General features: G+C 45.2%; 1 protein-coding gene and 1 non-coding gene across 2 annotated transcripts in view; one reads left to right on the top strand and one right to left on the bottom strand.

Moving 5' to 3' along the window:
• SEZ6 (seizure related 6 homolog) overlaps window positions 1-22,467 on the top strand; it is a 1,048,734-nt gene that overhangs the window by 155,982 nt on the left and 870,285 nt on the right. The window lies entirely within an intron of this gene.
• On the bottom strand, window positions 2,657-2,728 carry TRNAA-CGC (transfer RNA alanine (anticodon CGC)). Its single transcript has one exon. It is a non-coding gene; the product is annotated as a tRNA-Ala (tRNA).

A 22,467-nucleotide genomic window follows, 5' to 3' on the forward strand; every position in this document is an offset into this window, starting at 1 on the left:
TATGCTAAAAACTTGGCAAGGATGACGCTCTCCTAGACGTCTTCTGTATACAGCCTAAGGACAACTCAATGTATTTCTAATAGGAAATAGTGTTAAGGAAGAGATTAGAAAGATTTCTATTGGCTGCTGATAGATTTGTCTTTTATATTCAATTTTGAGCTTCAGTAAATCCTTTGAGATACAATTTGATTGTCTGAACATTGCGTATGTATTTTCTACGGAGTTAAATTGTAATGCTTTTTTTTTGCACACTCGTTTGAAGCCAATTTTACAATTCTGATGGTGTGCAGCCTTTTTAGGTCTGGCCTAGAGAAAGCTTAGCTGTTTCATCAGCCTCATGTCTTCAAATTCATTTTTAGCTAACATATGCATATTAAAAGAATCTATATGTTCATATATATTCATAGATGTGCTTTGAGTCAGCCCTCTTTATCCATTGGTCTGTTGAAATATCAGTGACGTTTTGTTTCTGCCCACCACTATATCCAAGATGATGCAATAGGTCAGCCCACTTCAGCCATTTACCAGGGCTGGTGGGCCAATAATTTACTTTGCCATTTCGTTTTCTACACATTCTTTATTCTTTTTTTATATTAAAATTGTGTGTTAAAAATATGTCTTCAGATTGCGATAATTTAAAGCCAACAGTACATTTTTTTAACCCTTTTTCCTGTAATTTGCATTATAACTAAAAAAAAAAGGGATTCCATGTGTGTTCTAAGTACACCTGCCTGCAAAGAAGTACTTAAACTGCTGTATTAAAAATATACAAAATAATCATTAATTAATTTTTTATTTACATTTATTTAATTGCAAGCACATGGTCACCACACTTAGGTGGCAGCATTCTATCTTTTTGTTTTTATTTTCTGTGCCACATGCTTACAATTAAAAACATCTATTGCACCTGCTTGCCAAAGCCAAATACCTGAGCTTTGCAAATACTTTTTTAAGATCCTGCCATCTTCACTGAGCTATAAACTAGTTGCACCTCCCGATCGCTGGCAGTGCACAACGGGTTGAGTCGTAAGACTCGTAATGCCCTGAAATGGAGCCCAGAAACAGGGGTCCGCGCAGTGGATCCACCTGTTCATTGGCTGCTCCAGCTCGCTGCACCCATCGCTACAGTAATGAACCTCGAGTCATTAAGGCGCCTTGATGTTCCAATGCTGTGCAATCAGGCTCCTTTCATCTACACATCATTAAGATCTCCAGAGATGGGCCCTTTCCTCATCAAGGTATGCGCTCCTTCTCTTTCTTCATCTCGCCAACCCTTCCCCTCCCTGCCTACCCCCTCCTTCCCCGTCCCCCTAACTCTTCCTCTCTGCCTTCCCCTTTATAACATAACACAACGTGTATTTTTAAAGCGTAGGTTCACCCGTAGGCATCTTGGCGCTGAATGACAGATGTTTATGGTTTTGTCCACTCTCTCCTTCCCCGTCTTCCAACCCTTCCTTTCTCTGCCTTCTCCTGCGTTTTATCCACGTTCTCTGTTCTGTCACTATGCCTGTCTTTCTCTCTAGCTCACACTCTCTCCATCTCTCTATTTCTCCTTTACCCCCTCCTTTATTGCCTCACTCTATCCTTCTCATTTCATGTTTGTGGTCCCCCTTCTTGTTCCCGCTAGCTGCTTTTCACTTGTGTCCCACCTTCCCTTTGTCTCTCTTCTTCTTTTACCCTTCCTTTGTATCCATCTGTTCCCAACCCTGCTTTCTTGTGATGCCTCCCTCTTTGTCTTTCACTTCATCCCCCCTCAGTCTCTCTTTCTCCTCCCCCTCTTTATTTGTATTATCTTTTAATTGTTCTTAGTTCTTTATCCCTCTGTCTCCATCTGACTCTCCCTTTCTGTCTTCTTCTTCTTCCTCCCTCTGTCTCTCTCCCCTCGCTCTCTCTCTCTCACTCCATTTCACTCTCTCTCTCTCTGTTTCTGTCTTATCTCTCTTATTCCCCTTCTGTCACTTTCTCCCTCCCTTCCTCTGTCTATATCCCCCTGTCTCTCTGCCCTTTCTTTCTCTTCCACAGTTCCTCTCTCTCCTGTTTTCCCCTTTCTGTAGTGCGCTGTCTCTCCCTCCTTCTGTCTGTCTCTCTCTCTCTCTCCCTCTCTCTCTCTCTGTTACTTTCACTCTCTGTCAGATTCCCTATCCATGTATTTCTCCCTGTCTCTCGCTTCCTCCCTCTGTGCCTCTCTTACAGTGCCACTCTCCCTCTCTGCCTCTTTCTCTCTCTCTCTATCTATTCCTCAAATTGTCTCCCTCCCTGTGTTTCTCTCTCTCTCTCCCTTTCTTTTCGTTTTACTCTCTATTTTTTCTGTTTATGTCTTTCTTCTTCCCCCCTCTTTGTCCCTCGCTATGCGTTTCTGTCTCTTCTTCTTGCTCCTTCTATTTCTTTTTCTCTTGTCATTACCTTCTCGTAAGTCTTCCTCGCCACATGAGTAACGCAGTGAGCTTCAGCTCCACACCAGAACCCTCCAAAGCAAAAAAGGTTAGCCTCCCATCCCTTCCCAATATGGCCGACCCATTACACCTTTGACCTCTATAAGAGGCGGGCCGGCCCAACCCTTCAGCCTGTTTTTTAGTGCTGCGTTGCAGATTCTCCAGAGCCGGTATCTCTTCCTTGTACACCTTAGCGGGCCTGCCTGTGTGCGCATGGATCAACCTGGGGATGCCGGGGATTGAACCCGAGGCCTCATGCTTGCGATGCATGCACTCTGCCACTGAGCTACGTTCCCATGTTTTTTTATGCGCGTTTACTGCTCCTGGCTGTGGAGCCGGTCTCGTGTGTGTGTGTGTCTCTCTCTCTCTCTCTCTGGTCCACCTCGCTCTTTCATCCTCCGTGTCTCTCTCTATCTCTCTCATTCTCTCTCTCATTCGGTTCCTCTCACTCTCTCTTACATGCCCTCTGCCTGTTTCTCTCTGTTACTTGCCCCCCCTCTGTGTCTCTCGCTGACACCCTCTCTGCCCCACTGCCTCTCTCAGTCTTTCTTATCTTTTCTCCCTCTCTCTTGTTTTCCCCTCCCTGTATCTCCATTTTTCTGTCTCACTCTCTTCCTCTCTCACTGATCCTTCCTCTTTCTTTCTCACTTCTACCCTTTCTGTTTCACTCTCTTTCACACTCCCTCTGGCATTCTCCAGCTCCCTGTCCTTTTCTCTTAAACTTATTCTTCCTCATTGTCTCCTTCTTATTCCCTTCAGCTTTCATTGTCCATGTCACTTTCTCTCTTTGCCCCTCTCTTCCCCTCTGTCCCTCTTTGTTTTCTCCTACCATGTGTTTCTCTCGCTCTCTCTCAAATCTCTCGCTTCCTCATGTCTGTCTCTTGTTTCCCCCTCCTTCTGTCTCTCTCTAAGTCCCACCTTTGTTGCTCCCAGCCTCATCCCTCTGTCTTGCTCTCTCCATTCTTCTTTTTCCCACCCTCTCTCATTTCCCCTTTATCTTACTCTCAATATCTTTCTTTTTTTTACCTCTTTTGCTCTCTCTCCCTACCCCAGTCTGGTTTCTCCCCTGCATCTCTCTCCCTCTCTCTTATTTTTTTCTGTCACCCTCCTATTCCCTGTATGTGTCTTCCTCGTGGTTTCTCTGTTTCCTCCACCCCTCATTGTCCTCTCCCTCTGGATGTCAATCTCTCCCTCTCGCTGTCTCTTTCCTTCCTCCCCTCTCGCTCTCTCTTGCTGTTCTTCTACTGTTTCTCTATCTTCTCTACCATTTTCATTCCCCAACGCCCCTCCCTGTCTTCTGCTTCTCCTCATGCTGTCTTCCTCTTTCTTCATCCCTCTGTGTCTCTGTGTCTCTGTGTCTCACTGTCTGCCTCCCCAGTGTGTCTGTCTGCCCCTCCGTCCATCTGTGTGTCTCTGTATCTGCCTCTCCCTCACTCTATCTGTATCTAGCTCTCTCTTTCTGTCACTCTTCCTCTGTTCCTCTTTCTCTATTTTTGCCTCCCCCTGTATGCCTCTCTGTCTGCCTCTCTGTCTGTGTGTCTCTCTCGGTCTCTTTGTCTGCCTCTCCATCCATCTGCGTGTCTCTGTGTCTCTCTATCTGCCTCTCTCTACCTCTGTCTATATTTAGATGTTTCTTTCTGTCTATTTTCCTCTGTTCTTCTTTCTCTCTGTCTTCCTCTCCCTGTATATCTCTCTGTCTGCCTCTCTCTCGGTCTCTTTCTCTGCCTCTCCGTCCATCTGTACGTCTCTGTGTCTCTTTGTGCCTGTCTCACCATCCTTCTTTCTGTATCCAGCTGTCTCTTTCTGTCTCTCTTCCTCTGTTCCTCTTTCTCTCTGTCTGCCTCCCCCTCCGCCCCCGTGTGTCTCTCGCTGTCTCTCTCTCCCTCTCTCTTATTTTTTTCTGTCACCCTCCTATTCCCTGTATGTGTCTTCCTCGTGGTTTCTCTGTTTCCTCCACCCCTCATTGTCCTCTCCCTCTGGATGTCAATTTCTCCCTCTCGCTGTCTCTTTCCTTCCTCCCCTCTCGCTCTCTCTTGCTGTTCTTCTACTGTTTCTCTATCTTCTCTACCATTTTCATTCCCCAACGCCCCTCCCTGTCTTCTGCTTCTCCTCATGCTGTCTTCCTCTTTCTTCATCCCTCTGTGTCCCTGTGTCTCACTGTCTGCCGCCCCAGTGTGTCTGTCTGCCCCTCCGTCCATCTGTGTGTCTCTGTATCTGCCTCTCCCTCACTCTATCTGTATCTAGCTCTCTCTTTCTGTCACTCTTCCTCTGTTCCTCTTTCTCTATTTGTGCCTCCCCCTGTATGCCTCTCTGTCTGCCTCTCTGTCTGTGTGTCTCTCTCGGTCTCTTTGTCTGCCTCTCCATCCATCTGCGTGTCTCTGTGTCTCTCTATCTGCCTCTCTCTACCTCTGTCTATATTTAGATGTTTCTTTCTGTCTATTTTCCTCTGTTCTTCTTTCTCTCTGTCTGCCTCTCCCTGTATATCTCTCTGTCTGCCTCTCTCTCGGTCTCTTTCTCTGCCTCTCCGTCCATCTGTACGTCTCTGTGTCTCTTTGTGCCTGTCTCACCATCCTTCTTTCTGTATCCAGCTGTCTCTTTCTGTCTCTCTTCCTCTGTTCCTCTTTCTCTCTGTCTGCCTCCCCCTCCGCCCCCGTGTGTCTCTCGCTGTCTCTCTCTCTCTCTCTCTCGCTCTCTCTCTCTCTTTCTCTCTCTCTCTCTCAGTCTGTGTCTCTCTCTCTCTCTCTCTCAGTCTGTCTCTCTCTCTCTCTCTCTCTCTCTCTCTCTCTCTCTCTCTCTCTCTCTCTCTCTCTCTCCTACAGTGCATACATTGAGTTGCTTGTCCCGATGGTTCTCAGTGAGTTATCACTGCCTGTTTTCCTTTTTTATTGCCCTAGATACACCTGTCAGATAGTGTCCATTTGGTATTCATTTTTATGTACACGCCTCTATATTTAGGTATGGAAATTCCATATCGTATAAATATATTATAAAACAAACAGCAGCCTCTCCTGACATCCTGGGCCAGAGATAATTGCTCACTGCATGTCAGGGACGCTCCACTGCTGAGGGATAATCTTTGGCTAGAGGAGGAAGATTGCTTGAGATGAAAAAAAGTGTAAAAAAGCTCAGTCCCAGTAAGATTAAAAGGTAAAATATTTGGTTTATTAGTACTCCTGCAGCAAAGAGCCTTGGATACAGAGGTTTCTGAGGGAAGGAAACTGAACATGAGGCGCTGTAGTCCAGCCCTCTCTGGATCAAGCTTCCTACACCTTAAAATATTGGAAGATACTTTCACACAAGGAGGTTCAGCCTTGGTCGATAAGGGCAGATTTAAGAAATTTTAGTAGGGGTGGGTACAACTCACAAAATGCAGTGCAACGTAATCACACAGAATTACCTAGAAATTCAGCGAGATTACGTTTGATTTATGCAAGAAGTGTAATTCTGCATTTAGCGCTTTTTCTTAGTGCAGAAATGCCCCCTTGTGTTCAAAATGGACGTGAGGATGGATGTTACCCTAAGAAACAGGACTAAATACAACAGACCACAAATGGCTAGCACAAAAAGCCGCTCGCGCTCGGTAAATGTGCTCTTGGGGTACAATTTATCCTCAACATACTACCAACATTTAGCACTATTTTTTAAGCACAAAATGCGCTCTAACCTCCAAAATGGATGCGAGGGTGGATTTTGTGCTAAGAAAAAGCGCTACATGCAGCTGAATTTCCCACAAAATGACTCTGAATTATGTGAGGAGGAGTAATCACATGAGTATTGATAATTTCACATCATAGAGTAGCAGAACATTTCTGAAATTACTCCAATTACACTGGCATAATAGAAATGTTGCTCAGGCCCAATTTTTAGGCTACCCGCTAACTTTGTAAATTATTTTTATGTAGAATAATCAAGTGTAGATTTATATTTACAAGATAATGACGCAGCGCAGCACTTCAAGGCATCTTGCTGTGCCATGCTGCGTCATTAGGAAAGTGCAGGGATGCATGGTATTTACAACAATATGACACATCCCTGTGCTTTCCTCTGTGCTGTTGCACTAAAGCCTGCCTAGCGCCCACGCAGGTACCCTTGCACTGTGATGTAAGGGTGCCTGCATTGTAGGGATGATTGTTTTCTTGCAAGAAGAGTCACCTTCCTACACAAAACAATAATTGATGGTGTTTTCCTCCTCCTATGTGTGCTGCAGTATGCAGCACACATCAAATGAGGAGAATATTAGGAGAAATAAAGGTATTTCACCTCATTGCATCACTTTTACACCTTCCCTGTGGAGGCGTTAGAATCTGATGCATTTCCAGGTTTATGAAACCTTGTAAATCTAGGAATGGAACCAGAATCCATGGGTGTTCTGTAGGAACGCCCACAGCAACACTTATGAAACGCTCCTTTCACACACAGTAATGTGTAAAAGGGGCCATATTTACAAGGTCATGAAAAGCCATGCAGGGTGGCTTTGCAAGGTCCTTGTAAATATGGGCCAGCGTACTGCACCATCAGAGCGTGAAAAAAAGCAAAGCTCTGCTGGCGCAAGGAGCTTGTAAATTTACCCTTATGTTTTTATAACAAGAATTTATATGGTGCACACCACACACTGATCTCTCTACCTTGGTCTTGGAAAACAGACGATATTATCAAACAACTCAATTTTATCGACCCTGAAGGGATGAAAAGCTGCAAGGGCCATACATGGAATTTTAAAGCACAAAGGGTTAGAGGTATAGCCAAGTGATAAGGGGTCAGACGCACTGGGAGAGAGGCGGTGGTCAAAGATAAACAATTGGACAAAGCAAAAACGAGGAATGTCAGAAAACAAATGATTAAGGGAGAGAGCAATGATACATGTGCGAAAACACAAAAGAGAAGAGGTGGGCACACAGATGATAGAGCATAGATGATGCGGTAGAAAAGGAGAGAGACAACCCACCAAGGACAAGAGATGGAGCACTAAACAAACAGGGAGCAACGAATGGGGAACACACCACTAATAAGGGACAGAGCCCTATTGAGGCATGATACAAGGATGAGGGATGGAGCACTTTCAAGGCGTGGCACGAAGGATGAGGGACAGAGCACTATTTAGACATGACACATGGGATGAGGGACAGAGCACTATTGAGACACGGCACATGGGATGAGAGACAGAGCACTACTGAGGCATGGCACAAGGGATGAGGGACAGAATTCAATTGAGACATGGCACGAAGGATGAGGGGTAGAGCACTATTGAGACATGGCACAAAGGATCAAGCCAACAGTGGGACCTACTCAAAGCCAGCACCTAACCTAAAAATAACTCCAAAACATAAATATTGCTGCTTCTATCTACACAGGGGTCCGTGTGCACACCGAAAAGCAGCCACTGTGCCTGTTCCCTCAGGAACTCAACAAATTAGACTCCAAAGCACAGGTGCACCGCAACACATGGTTCAGTAAAAGCAAATGCTTCAGAAAGAAGTTCCTCAGTTTGATCTCTTTATTTTAGCAGATATAAAAAGCACAGTACAGCCGACGCATTTTGTCCCAGTGCAGGACTTCTTCAGGGCTGTTAAATACAAACATATAAACAAACATAAAAACAGACATGTATAAAAAACATATAAGTAAACAACACGTCTCACGGGTATATATAAAAAGACATCATATGAGACTATACAAAGACGAACAACGTTTTTTTTAAAACACACTAAACCAAATTAAATTCGATCCAATGTTACATCCCATTGGTCAGATCACTTAATAAGATGACAGACAGGCAGACAGCGTGATCAATAAATTGTTTCCTATATCTAACATTCTTCCTTAAATTGTCAGACCTGTGTTCAGGATTCATACAGTCATGTACCACAATTTACAGTTACATTCAAAAGAGGCATGAAATTGATATCAATTTGCACGTTGTAACATAGTGCTTTGATTTGCACTGCCACCACCCCGGGGAAACCACAAGAAGGAGTGCAACTTATAAGAAAAGAGATTTTTTAGAGACAGAGAATGGCTAAGCTAAGTGGAGATAACTTATATGCTTCAGAGCTGAGAAAGTGCATATAAGGGAAAAATAAAAAGAAAAGCTTAGAACTTTAGAACGCCCATACAACTTGAGTTTCTCCATCGGTCAGCGAAAAATATGACAAACCCTGTAATGCATTTTCAATCAGTATTAGGTCAATATTAACACTTCACAAAGGGCGAGGGACAGAGCACGAAGGACGAGGGACAGAGCACTATTGAGACATGGCACAAGAGATGAGGGACAGAGCACTATTGAGACATGACAAGAAGGATGTGGGACAGAGCACTATTGAGACATGGCACACGAGATGAGGGACAGAGCACTATTGAGACATGGCAAGAAGGATGTGGGACAGAGCACTATTGAGACATGGCACAAAGGACGAGGGAGAGAGCACTATTGAGACATGGCACGAAGGGCGAGGGACAGAGCACTATTGAGACATGGCACGAAGGATGAGGGACAGAGCACTATTGAGACATGGCACAAAGGACGAGGGAGAGAGCACTTTTGAGACATGGCACGAAGGGCGAGGGACAGAGCACTATTGAGACATGGCACGAAGGATGAGGGACAGAGCACTATTGAGACATGGCAAGAAGGATGAGGGACAGAGCACTATTGAGACATGGCACGAAGGACGAGGGACAGAGCACTATTGAGACATGGCACAAAGGATGAGGAATAGAGCACTATTGAGACAAGGCACAAAGGATGAGGAATAGAGCACTATTGAGACAAGGCACAAAGGATGAGGAATAGAGCACTATTGAGACATGGCACAAAGGATGAGGGACAGAGCACTATTGAGACACGGCACGAAGGATGAGGGACAGAGCACTATTGAGACATGGCACAAAGGACGAGGGAGAGAGCACTTTTGAGACATGGCACGAAGGGCGAGGGACAGAGCACTATTGAGACATGGCACGAAGGATGAGGGACAGAGCACTATTGAGACATGGCAAGAAGGATGAGGGACAGAGCACTATTGAGACATGGCACGAAGGACGAGGGACAGAGCACTATTGAGACATGGCACAAAGGATGAGGAATAGAGCACTATTGAGACAAGGCACAAAGGATGAGGAATAGAGCACTATTGAGACAAGGCACAAAGGATGAGGAATAGAGCACTATTGAGACATGGCACAAAGGATGAGGGACAGAGCACTATTGAGACATGGCACAAAGGACGAGGGAGAGAGCACTTTTGAGACATGGCACGAAGGGCGAGGGACAGAGCACTATTGAGACAAGGCACACAGGATGAGGAATAGAGCACTATTGAGACAAGGCACAAAGGATGAGGAATAGAGCACTATTGAGACATGGCACAAAGGATGAGGGACAGAGCACTATTGAGACAAGGCACAAAGGATGAGGAATAGAGCACTATTGAGACAAGGCACAAAGGATGAGGGACAGAGCACTAATGAGACATGGCACAAAGGATGAGGGACAGAACACTATTGAGACAAGGCACAAAGGATGAGGAATAGAGCACTATTGAGACAAGGCACTTGGGGTGAGGGACCTAGCACTGTTGAGACATAGCAGAAGGGATGAGGGACAGAGCACTATTGAGATAAGACACATGGTGTGAGAGATAGAATAGTATTGAGACATGGGTAACGGACAGAGCAGTACTGAAACTTTTTAAAACACTAATGAGAGAGGGCGCATGGGATGAGAGAGAGAACACAAAATTAAAAAAGCATACAAGTTACCTACTTAATTTGTAAAATAAATAATTACTTAAATAAGTGCCGGTCCCTTCAGAGGGTGCTACCAGTTTCGTGGTCACCATCTACCACCACTGGCACCTCCACTGGTGCAGGCAGTGGGTGCAGCTGCCCCAAGGCAGGGCAGGTGTCTGTACCTATGCTCATTTTTAGGATTGTGGTAACAAAACTACAGTGGCGGGGGCCTCCCTTGGGACAATATTGTGAACGTGGGTCCAAGGAAGGCTGACAACTTCAATATTCACAGAGGGTCTTTGTTTCCCTAAATCTATACCGTCCCCACTGTAGCTCTCACTATAAGTCATGGAACAAGTCCTCTTCATTAGTGTGAGTGTGTGAAAGAATAGAAGACTTGGCGTGAGTTTGGGGTCATCATTCTAAGTTCTAGGAGTAACAGACAATGAAGCATTTTCTCTTTAAATCATGAGCTAGGAACAGGGAGAGGGGAAGATGTGTTTCTCCAGTTTCCTCAGATTTTGAATTGGGAACTAATTAATACACAGTTGCATTTGCCTCTCAGAGGCCAAGCTGCACATCACCTGTCTCTTCAAAGCACCCTAACCTAAGGAGCAAACTCGGTGGGGGGTGGAGGGGGTTGCAAGATTTCTTAGTGCTTTTAATTATATAATTGTGGTCATTGAGGTTTTGAAATGTTCCTATAATTGGTCTTTTTTATCAAGCCAGGAGAGACAGCAGAGTAAGGGAAGGCAGAAAGCGCAATTTTTGTAAGTATCGCTGTTGGCTCCGCTGACTTGACAAAAAGAGCAATTTTAGGAGAGGTTCAACACCTCGATGATCTCAATTAAATAATTAGTCAAATCAAAGGGGCTTGGGCTGCTTAGGGTACAGATTGCAGGGTGATGCATGATTTCAGACGGGCAGGTTCTGTCGCTGTTTCATCTTCAGTGTCTGTGGAAATATTCCAAACAGAAAATCACAGCTTGAAATATTATGACCACACACACGTATATATGTGTGTACAATGTCAATTTGATTTAAGGTGTGATATATGGGATAGAGTACCACCCGTTGTACATTATAAGGATATTGCAAGTCACCAAGGAGCTCCTTGACCATATAGAGGAAGAAGGCCCAAGACTGAGTTTCTTTATAAGTTGGGGAACTCCAAGTTGACTGGCAATATCAAGTACAGCAGATGTACTTTATTCCTTATAATACATGGTCCCACCATCACCTTTCCCACAAACTACTTTAAATCCTGTGTGCGTGCTCTTTCATAAAAGAGAGGTCATGTTTGCAAACATGAAGATGAAAAAAATGATAGAGTCTGTAGTGCAAACGTAAATACAGTGAAAAGTTGTTGGATAGTTGTGGCAAGAAGATATTAGAATTAGCTCACTACATGTCATTGAAGAAATGCAAAGTAGAAACAAAGAGAAAGATTCTAACTTTTCTATAACTACAATAGGAGTGTAAAAAATAAACATGTTTCCTTAAATCTTACCTTGCATATTGTGATTATATAACTAGAAAAACAGAGCACAAAAAAGAACCACAACATTTGTGTTGCTGTTTAAACAGCTGCTTTAATTAGGCTCCGTGGCCTGACCTGCCTTTCAACTTGGCTGCTGGCTCTGGCACCACGCATGTGACGTCAGAACTCAACTGTAATAAATGATCACAGTTGACTTTTGACATGATTTCTTTATAATCAGTGACTGAGTGGGTCACAAGTCACCAAATGAAGAAATTAGGCACAGGCCTTTCAATATTAGGATTGCAGAAAATTGTGTATGTTGGTTTGTGTTGTGTTATGTTATTTGGTTCTTGAATTGGCTTAACGACTCAGCCCGAAGGGACATATCAGCACTGAGACCAGCAGGAAAGTGAAGAAGCAGCTGATTAGAACAACCAGGTTTTGACATTTTTTAATGCCTGAGAGACTGGGGCATGCACGAATAAACAGTGGGAGCCAATTCCAGTTGAACGGAGCAAGATAGGAGAAAGCACGGCCACCAAATTTAGATGTTCGAATACACCAGGACAAAAAAAAAGTTGTTTCTTAGATCTTAGATTCATATCAGGGTGGTATAGAGTGAGTCTGTTATAAAAATACTTTGGTCCTAAGCCTGAACAGATTTGTACCTCAAGCATAGCAACTTGAACAATGCTCTACTGGAGTGCCAATGAAGGGCTTTGAACATAGGGGCTGACAGATTCCAGGGAGGCAAGTTGTTAACCAGGCAGGCAAGGGTGTTTTGAACTACGTGCATTTTGGATAAGCGGGATTCAATAGATACAAGTATTAGGGCATTGCCATAGTATAGGTGGCTAATAATTAGCACCTGGGTAAGTGACTTCCAAAAGCTCAGAGGAAGCCACCAAATGGTTTTCCTGAGTAGGCTCAGTACGCCGAAGCAAGTACCACAGGTGGAAGTAATCTGATCTTTCATTAGTAGTTTGTCATAAAAGAATATACCCAGATTCCTGGCAGTTGTACTGCGCAAAGGGGCGCGACCAATCTCTGCCAGCCACCAGGCATCTGTCCGGTTAAGCTGAGCTCTGCCAAGCAGAAGGATCTCTGTTGTTTTGTCCCCATTTAATTTGAGACCGTTGAGAGACACACAGATGGTTATTTATCTTATGTAGGCGACAAATCTTTGATTTAAGTTTTCAACGTCCTGCCCAAACGAAAGGACCAGGTGGGTGTCATCTGCGTAAGAAAGCATTTCGAAACTCCATGACTTGATTACCAGGGCTAATAGGGCTACATAAATGTTAAAAAGCTTAGGGTTCAAGGAACAGCCCTGAAGTGCCCCCTTGTCCAAGGAAATACTTTTGGAATGGTAAATGCCCATACAAACTGTTTTAACCATATCTATAAGGAAATCTTTCAACCAGTCAAGGACGGTGCCCTGGATACCTATCTGGTAGAGACGTTGTATCAAGATGGCATGAGATATGGAATCAAACACTGCCGACAGGTCAAGCAAGTCCAGCATGGTGGAATTTCCGGCATCCAGGGATACCTGATAGTATCCACTGCCACTGGTAGGGCCGTTTTGCTACCATGGGAAGGTCTGAATCCCATTTAACCCCTTCGACGCTCATGACGAGCTGGGCTCGTCATGAGGTAGCCTCCTCGCACGCTCATGACGAGCCCAGCTCGTCACGTAACATGCGATACCGCAAATCTCAGCGTACGGGCGGAATTCCGCCCGCACGCATGCGGTTAAGAGGCTTCCAGCAAACAATGGTTTTCCAAGTAGATGGAGAACTGTTTGTTGATGTAAAACTCCAACATTTTGCCCAGCAGAGGAAAAAGAGACATGGGGCGATAGCTAGTTGGTTCCTTGTATTATAAATGTATTTATTGTTCTCCATATACCAACACTAATTGAATAAGTGAACATAAAGCACTGCAGCTTTTTAGCATTAGACAAAAGAGAGAATGATTTAACCCTACTGTCTCTGAATTGTACAAAGTGCAGCCAGCAATTCTGTATTCAAATCTTCGCTTCCCCACCTGGCCATGCTGTGTGATCCACAATCCACCACTTTACTTCATTATGTATCTTTTTCTTTAACCAACAAGTTTCAGAACACATTCAAGTAATTGAAACAGAATCTGCCGTGTAAAAAAACTCACTCATATATGGTTTAATATAAAATAATTTTGATTACATTTAATAACAATGTGTGCAATGTAAATAGAGAACATGACAAGCTGATTCATTTTGGGTAACTCATGGCAACGCCTTCAGGGCATGGTGGCATTCTTGAATGTTTCATGTGTAAAAGAAATTACTTATAATAAATGTCACTCAATACAGTGATATGATCGTATGCACTTAATTGAAGCACTGGAAAATGTTGAAAAACATTTTTTTTTCATTTTAAAGTCTTTATCACATCTTTTATGACATTTATGACATTTGTTGCCTGGTTTACATATTTGTATGGCTCAGCTGCGGCTGCCGGAGCCAAGCTAGACTACTGCTTGTCTCTATCCTATGCCGGCCGTGGCCTTCACTCTAGAAACGTGGGGGCAGATTTGTGATAACTGGCGCATCCCCAGGGATGCGCCAGTTATTTTGCACCGCTGCTCCGCCACCCATGGTGAGCCGCATTTACAATGCGGCGCACCATGGGGCAAAAACGGCACAGATGCGTGACGCATCTGTGCCGTAAAGGTGGCGCATTGCTGGAGTTGCGTCGCAAGCGCGACGCTGCTCCAGCAAGGCTCGGGGGTGCCCCATCTTTCAGCATTGGCCTGAAAGTGACTGAGTGAAATCTTATAGATTTCACTCAGCCACTTTTGCGAGGCGCACCTGCCCCGGAACGCCCACCCTGCGCCGGAACGCCCACAATGGCGCAGGGCTTTACAACGTGACGCATCTGCCTAGATGCGTCACGTTGTAAATGGGTCGTAGGGATGCGCCACGTTTACGCCGCAGTTGCGTGACACAAACGTGGCACATTCCCAACATAAATCTGCCCCGTAGTGTCTCCTACACTCTTGGTTTAAATTCATTATAAATGCATTTACTGTTTTACCTGTCTGTGTATAATAACTCACTGTTATCTTCTGGTGGAGAGCTGACTGGGACAGGTAGAGGAGGAATCTGCTGTGTTCAGAGTTGCAGGCTTGTGTCTCAGCACAGAAAGGAGGGCGGACGTGGTGCTGGTTTGGTCTCCGTGCATCACGTGCCTGGCGGAGTCTTTTTATTTAACAGCACGTTTTCTCATAGACTAAACCAAATACTCAGCACTGGGTGTTTCTTCTCTTCAACAGCTGTGCATGCACAAAACCACAGAGTTCAGTCCTCATTGTGGTATAGATAGAGTGTTGAGCATGTCTGACCAGAGTGTGTTGGTAGAGACAGTGTCAATAACCCACACAATGCCAGTGTGATGCTGCCCCCACGTGACATGGGTACTCTCAGGTGACTGTGACTCACTAATGTGCCGTGTGACTGCTCCAGACCACTGCTGGTGCCAGGTATGAGGCCAGAGGGCTGCAGTACTCTGTTGTAATGCTCAGTTACTGGTTCACACTGATGCTCCCTGGATACTGAAGTGGTAGGACAAAGGTGGGCCAGTGTACACCAATGAACTCACTGTGGGATGCTTGACTCAGAAGTCAGCATCAAAGGTAAGGGAACAGGCAGAGGTAACTGCACGACCACCCAGGGCCTGCCGAATTCAATGTATGAACAAATAGAAGGCAGCTCAGGCAGTGCTGTGAGGCTTAAAACCTTCTACGGCTGACCCCACCACTGCCAGAACAGGAAATTGGTGTTCTTCACCTTACCTCAATCCCTAGAAAAAACTTCACTCGATTCAAAACCTAGTCCTTGTTTCATCTCATTCAAGGAAATGCCCAGGGCCTACAGATCACTTGACCACGCCTCTACCGTCCAAGCTATCTGATGTGTTGTGAGTGCGCACAAACCTATGAGTTACAAAACATTGAGCACGTACTGTGGTTGTTAAACATCTTCATAACACTCAATAAAACTTTGCTATTGTAGACATGAAAGGCAAGCCTGAGCATGAGCCTGGTGTAGCTTACACATCACTGAAGCTGCATATGCGATGCTCACATGGTTTCTCTTCTATCATAAAAGGGAAGGCAATGGGTTGGCGATGCTTGACCTTAAGAATCTACAGAATATTCACTGGTGAAAGCTTAGCACGTTCCCTTCTGGAGGGGGCCTTGGCCTGCATTTCTGGGTCGACTGCTTCCATGAGGTTCTGGAGCAGTACTCATTTGCAAAAGGCAGGCTTCAGACTAAAGTGTCACAGTAGGTGAAAAACAGTGGGCTGGGATGCTACCCAGAGGATCTGCCAGTGGTTTAGACTAGTTGCAAGTATTCCTCTCATCACCTTTTGTGTGTTTGATGTAACATATGAGGGCCCAAGAGTATGTCAAGGCTATTTTCCATCCAGTATGATTTGTGGGTAAAGTGGCCACAGTCTAAGCTGCTTGCCTCTCTATATAATTTATTGGGCCAGGCCTAAATAACCCATATAATGTTTCTATGAAAATGTAAATCTAGTCGTTATGGGAATTCAAAGCAGATTGTTAAGATTTTACATGTGTCCAGAAATACGCCACTGGCTGTACCAACAGTGGTACACCCTTCAGAAGTTGTGAGTAATCTAAAGTGACTGTTATATAGCACTGCATTTACCATAATGTATCTGTGGGAATATGTGTGCTGGTATGCCAAGCAGTGTCTGCCCCGCCCCTCTATGTTAAATCTTTACCCACACTTGCCTGGCACTGTATCTGTGCAGTGTCTTTTTCACAGTGCCTTGTATCATGGGTCATTAGGTTCAGTGTTATTGCTTCTTTCAATAGCCCATGGTCAAGTTCAGCACCTTAAGGCTGAAATCTCTTCCTCTCATCAGTGCACCTCACTCTAGGGAAATTTGAGGCTGATGCTGTAATACCCTTATTTGATCAACATGCACAGAGACACACAGCCTTCCTCCTCACAGGAATACAGAGCAGCAGCTCCTAACTGATACTGGGTTGGCGAGGTTGGCATACCTTAAAGGAAGTACTTCTCACACTAACCCTAAAAGGCCTGAATAAGAACTGTACTACTAACTTAGGGCAGGTATCCCTCACACTAACCTTAAACGGCATATATAGGAAGTGTACTACTAACTTAAAAAAGGTACTTTCCACAATAACTGTAGCAGCCCTATATGTGAAGTGCACTACTAGCTTAAGATGAGTAATTACCACCCTACTCCTAAAGGGCCTATGTAAGAACTGTACTCCTAGCTTAAGACAGGTCCTTGTCATACTAACCTTAAGTGGCCTATATAGGAAAGATACTACTAACTTAAAGAATGTACTTCTCACAAAAGCCTTGATGTGCCTAACAAAGAACTGTACCACAGACAGACCCATGGTAAGTACTCCTCACGCCGACCCTAAGGGACCTCTAAAAAAGGTATCACTGGATTAAGTCAGGTTCTTATTTAACTAACCTGAAGTACTGCCTCAAAGAACCTTGCCAGCGACTCCCGCTAGTCATCCGAGCCTTCTTTAAGAACTGTACCTATGAGTTAAGGTAGACACTCTTCACATTAACCCTATGCATCCCTCCTAAGATTTATTCGATTAATATAAGTAATGTTTCATTTATAAAAACCCTAAGGAACCCCTATAAATACTTTGCCAGTGACATATGGCAGATACTCCTCTCACAAACCCTCTGGACTATTTTAGCAACTCCATTGCAAAGCCCAACCACGGTAAGTACAGAAACACCAACCATTGCTGCCACAGATGGCATCTGCATGATCCTTGAGAGAGGAGACAGTGCCGCCCTCATTCTAATGGACGTCTCTGCAGCATCTGGCATGGTCTCGCGCCCCGTCTCATCTGGTGCCTGCACGAGATTGGCATCCAAAGGCCTGCTCTCTAACTGGATCTGCTCATGCTTAACGGACAGAACCCAAGCTGTTAGTCTAGCACCTAACTTCTCTGAAACCTCAAACTCATCTGCGGAGTGCCTCAATGTTCATCACTCAGCCCCACCCTCGTCAACACATACATGATCCCTCTAGCCGACATCATTCGCACACATGACATCAACATCTTCTACAATACCGATGACAGGCAACTCATACTCGCATTGTCGGACAAGACCTGTAGCACAAGAAACAAATTAATCGGCTACATGACCAAAGTCACTAACTGGATGAAAACCAACTGTCCCCCTCCCCAACAAAACAGAAGTAGTGATCTTCGGCAAGAACATCTCTCATGGGACTCCAACTAGTTGGCAGCTGAACTAGAATCCACAACAGGAACCTCAGACTAATCATCAACACTAATCTGGACATGACCGCACGAGTCAATGCTGCCAATGCATCCCACTTCCATACCCAGAAGATGACGAGGAAGATCTTCAAAGTTCTCCCAAATAACAATACAAAAACTGTCACTCATGCCGAAATCACCAGCAAGGTGGACTACTGGAATATCCTCAATGCCAGGATCACCAAGCAACTCACTCGAAGTCTACAAACTATCCAGAAATAGGCATCCAGACTTATCCTCAACCTCAAACACAGAAATTACACCATAGCTCAGAGAGCTCCACTGCCTCCGATAGACAAACGCACTCATTTCAACTTCTCACACACACATTCAAGGCACTACACAGCATAGGCCCCACCAACCAGAACAGTCGTATCTCCTTTCACCAACCACACAGACACCTCAACTCCGCAGAACTCCTTCTCGCACATCCCATGGACACACAGAACCAGATCAGGAGGACAGCTGTTCCCTTTCATCGCTTCTAAAGCATGGAACAGCCTCCCACTCCACATCAGAGTCTCCTCCCCTCTTGTTCAATTCCACAAAAAGCTGGAGACCTGGATTTTCAATTAACCAATTATGAGTGCCTGTGAGTGGTACTGTGACCTGAGAGAAACTTGGCAGCATTTCCAGCAACCCCAGATGATTTTTCTTTGCTCTCTAATACTGCTGCTCTCTACTGAAGACGGGCTCAACCCAGAAACGTGTGATATACTGCAATGTCTGCACCAACTTTGGTGAAAAACTCCAGCTAATTTTGAAGTAAGTTTGAACTGTGTACTGCATTTACCAGGATGCAAAGGGACGAACTGTGCTGGGACTGTGAGGCAGTGTGCTCCCAACCCCCATTCTGTTTAAAAGGCTCCCTTGAGCCAGCAAGCTGACGAGCTTTGGAGATGCACCTGTGTGTGGTACTGTAACCCGAGAGAAACTTGGCAGCATTTCCAGCAACCCCAGATGATTTCTCTTTGCTCTCTACTAAAGACGGGCTCAACCCAGAAACACTTGTCTAGAGATATACAGCAATGTCTGCACCAACTTTGGTGAAAAACTCCAACTAATTTTGAAGTTTGAACTGTGTACTGCATTTACCAGGATGCAAAGGGGCGAACTGTGCTGGGACTGTGAGGCAGTGTGCTCCCAACCCCCATTCTAACCAATTATGTTTGAAGGGGTTCCCCACAATAGATAAATATTGGAGTGGGACAGGGAAATGAACCAACCTACCATAGGCAGGGCTAGGTACACACACCTGCTCAGAACCGGGATACCCCCGCAGGAGTGAGCGCACTTTACAAATAGATGTAACATGACAACAAAGCTAAGACAGCGACCCCAAACAACCCTCAGGTTTTACACCAACTAGGCTATCACCGAGATAAACAAGCTCCTCTCCTGATCAAACTAAAGAAGCAGCTGCCCCTGCTAACCCTGGCTTGTGCTCTGCTGCAAGCACCCCACCCTGGGGTCAAGAAGCCGTGCGGTGCCCTTCTCTTCAGCTGTAGATGCATGGAGCCTCGCAGATTTCTCGTGCACCCTGCATACTCTCTTTTGTCTTTCCTAACACGCAGCGAGATAAAATCTCATTACACAAACCTGCTTAGTTTGTGTTTTGATTTGATTTTGTCGTTGATGAAGCAAACACCGCCGTGGTTAAACTGCGCCAGTACACAGAATGAATTAGAGATGACGCCACGCGTCTCGAGAGTCCACTGAGCCAATTGCGCCCCCGCGAGTTCCCGCGCGCCATTAGTGGAGTGATCCCAGCCGCGCGCGCCGGGCTCGGCGCGAGCCGCTCGGGGCCGCGGACGGGCCCCTCGACGCACCTGACGCTAATGCTCCGATTACAGCTAATGCGTCCAGGCCCCGGCGCTATCGCCTGAATCTCTTCCAGAGGTGGACGCCAATTGAAATACAATTGCCTTTGTCTGAAGGAGTAATGCACGCGCCTGCCGCCTAAATGGGATTTTCGAACGTAGCATTTAGCAAATTTAGCCTTTCGTGTATATTGCCAGGGAGATTATTAGAGGCCTCAGGGGCGAGTGGCGCGAGCAGTAATGGGATATGGTAGCATCCCTCTCCGGGTGACCACTGGGGTCCCAGGGGGAGGGAGCAACTTTTCTTGGAAGGCCTTCTCCAAGATGTGCTCTTCGTGCAGTGCGGGAAAGCGGTCGTGTTATCGGGCTAAATCTGAGGGGATTCGAGCTCCCCTTGGGATTCAAGGACTGCCCTCTGCTCTGAAGTAATACAAGAGTCTGCCAAGGCAGATGATGCTGTGAGATTTTGAAATAATGAGGGGTAAAATGAATTAGGACACAATACTTTATACTGAACCACGTACACGTTTGTCCAGAGACCCAATGTCATGCGTGATATCTTCAGCCATATCTGGACTTTTTACTAAAAGAATATTGAATTCTACCTTCTGTCATTTCGCTTTTAAGTTTACAATTATGAGCTAAAAAATCCCAGCGTGCAAATTTCTGCTTGCTAAATAAAAACTCGAATGCCTGAAATTGTAAAACATGCCACAGGGTCACTTTGCAGGTGTGTAAATCATGACAGGGCGTGTATCTCCAGTTCAACAAATTCCCTTCCATTCCTCCTCTCAGTTCTTCTATTCCTTCTCCTCTCCGTGTCTCTTTCTATGATCTCCCTTCCTCTCATCAGCATCTCTCTCCTACAAGATCTTTCTTCACCTCCCCACGACGAACGCACACACACACACACACACACACACCACACACACCACACACCACACACACACACACACACCATACACACTACTGTAGCAACCAAGAGAAAATGCTTGAAAGGGATAGTTCTAGCTTTGGCCGAGTGTCAGACTTCCCCACATCAGTGAGCCTCGGAGGGTCAGCAAAATCAAATTAATGGTGGAGAGCGAGGAACAAATATTTGTTCTCTGAATATATAAAGGTGCTTTCATTATGGGATGCAGATTGCTGGTTGGCTGGTCATTGTTTGTAGAGGTGATAATGCACTTTGTAATGAGAGATGCTCGTTAAGTCTGCCTCAATAGACAAACCCAGGAATCACAACCCGGATTTGCTGTGCCAGTCCAGCACTGAAAACAAAGGCTTCTCCCAGCAATGTACCAAAAGAAATAGCCTTCTATGTAACATCGTGGCAAAGCTTTCCTCTGCACAGGGAGAAAAAGTGTTTGTCCACTCAAAAAACTCAGGGGCGATGTGGGTGGACACAAGTCCAGGTAGTTGCCGGGACATCTCTATATGCGCTACGGACTGAAATCCTATAATGACAACATCGCTACTCCTGCTACCCTCAAACACAGCAGAATGATGAAAAGCACCACTGCCAGCTGCATTGCATGTAGGAAAAGATTCATCTTTTGACACAATCACAGCAGCTTTTCCCTCTAATATCCTGGTTCTCCTAGAAGCACACCTCTGGAGGAAGTGAAGGAGTTAACAATCACCAGTTCCCCTACTTTTCCTTCCCTTCAACTCAGTTGGAGTTTGTGATTGGTGCATTCGTGTTCAGTGTCATTAGAGCACATCAACACTGGTACACAGTGGGGTGTAATAGATCCAAGATAAACTGCACAGCACCTTCCCCTCAATAAGATTTATAATTCAGTGTGACAAGCCTTACCGGTTAGGAACCTGGAAAAGAATGACCAGCAGTGTTGAGTCACTAAGTGCCTTGAAGGAGCTGCCATAATCACCACATCCCAAGAACAAAGCCAATACCACAACATCACATGTACACCAACTTGCAGGAGTTTTGTAAAGACAAAAGTCTCCACCCACTTGTGTAGTTGAACCACCCTGACATTTTTCTTTTGTCCCTGTAAGTTCATTTCTTATTTTGTTTTTGGCTGCAGTTTATAGGAAGCCTATTCCGGAAGGATACCACAAACAGCAAATTTGGTACAGCCAGAAGTGTGTAGACCCGCCATTCGTTTCCCACCTCTTTGGTGTCAAGTGTGTAGCTCCCGTCCGCCCCTCTGCCCAGATCCTGGCTGGTGGCAGTCAGCAAAGGTTTCTATGGTGCAGTAGCTCCGCCCGGCAGTGATCCCTGGAATACCTTTGTCACATGTACAGTGCCATGGATAAGATGGGATAACCTTCCTTTTGTTTAGTGAGTTTACATGTTGATGAGGCGTTCTACCATAATAAAGAGAGCAAAATATTGATATGCATACATACCAAGTGCAGTATACTAACTATCACTATATGATCAAATATATACAAAGGTAAGAAGGGTGTTAAGTGGGATGAAAAAACGGGGGCAGGGGTCTCTCAAAGGCCATGGCCGGTATAATTAATGGTGTGGCTTAAAAATACATACGTTAAAAATCTGTGCTTAGCATAGTGTGCCGCCTGACTGATATTTTGCTGCTTCTGTCATTGCATCCACATATATAGCACAACGAGTAACATTACACCTACAACAAGCCAGGACTAT

Source organism: Lissotriton helveticus, chromosome 3_1, assembly GCF_964261635.1.
Source record: "Lissotriton helveticus chromosome 3_1, aLisHel1.1, whole genome shotgun sequence".
Classification (NCBI taxonomy): domain Eukaryota; kingdom Metazoa; phylum Chordata; class Amphibia; order Caudata; family Salamandridae; genus Lissotriton; species Lissotriton helveticus.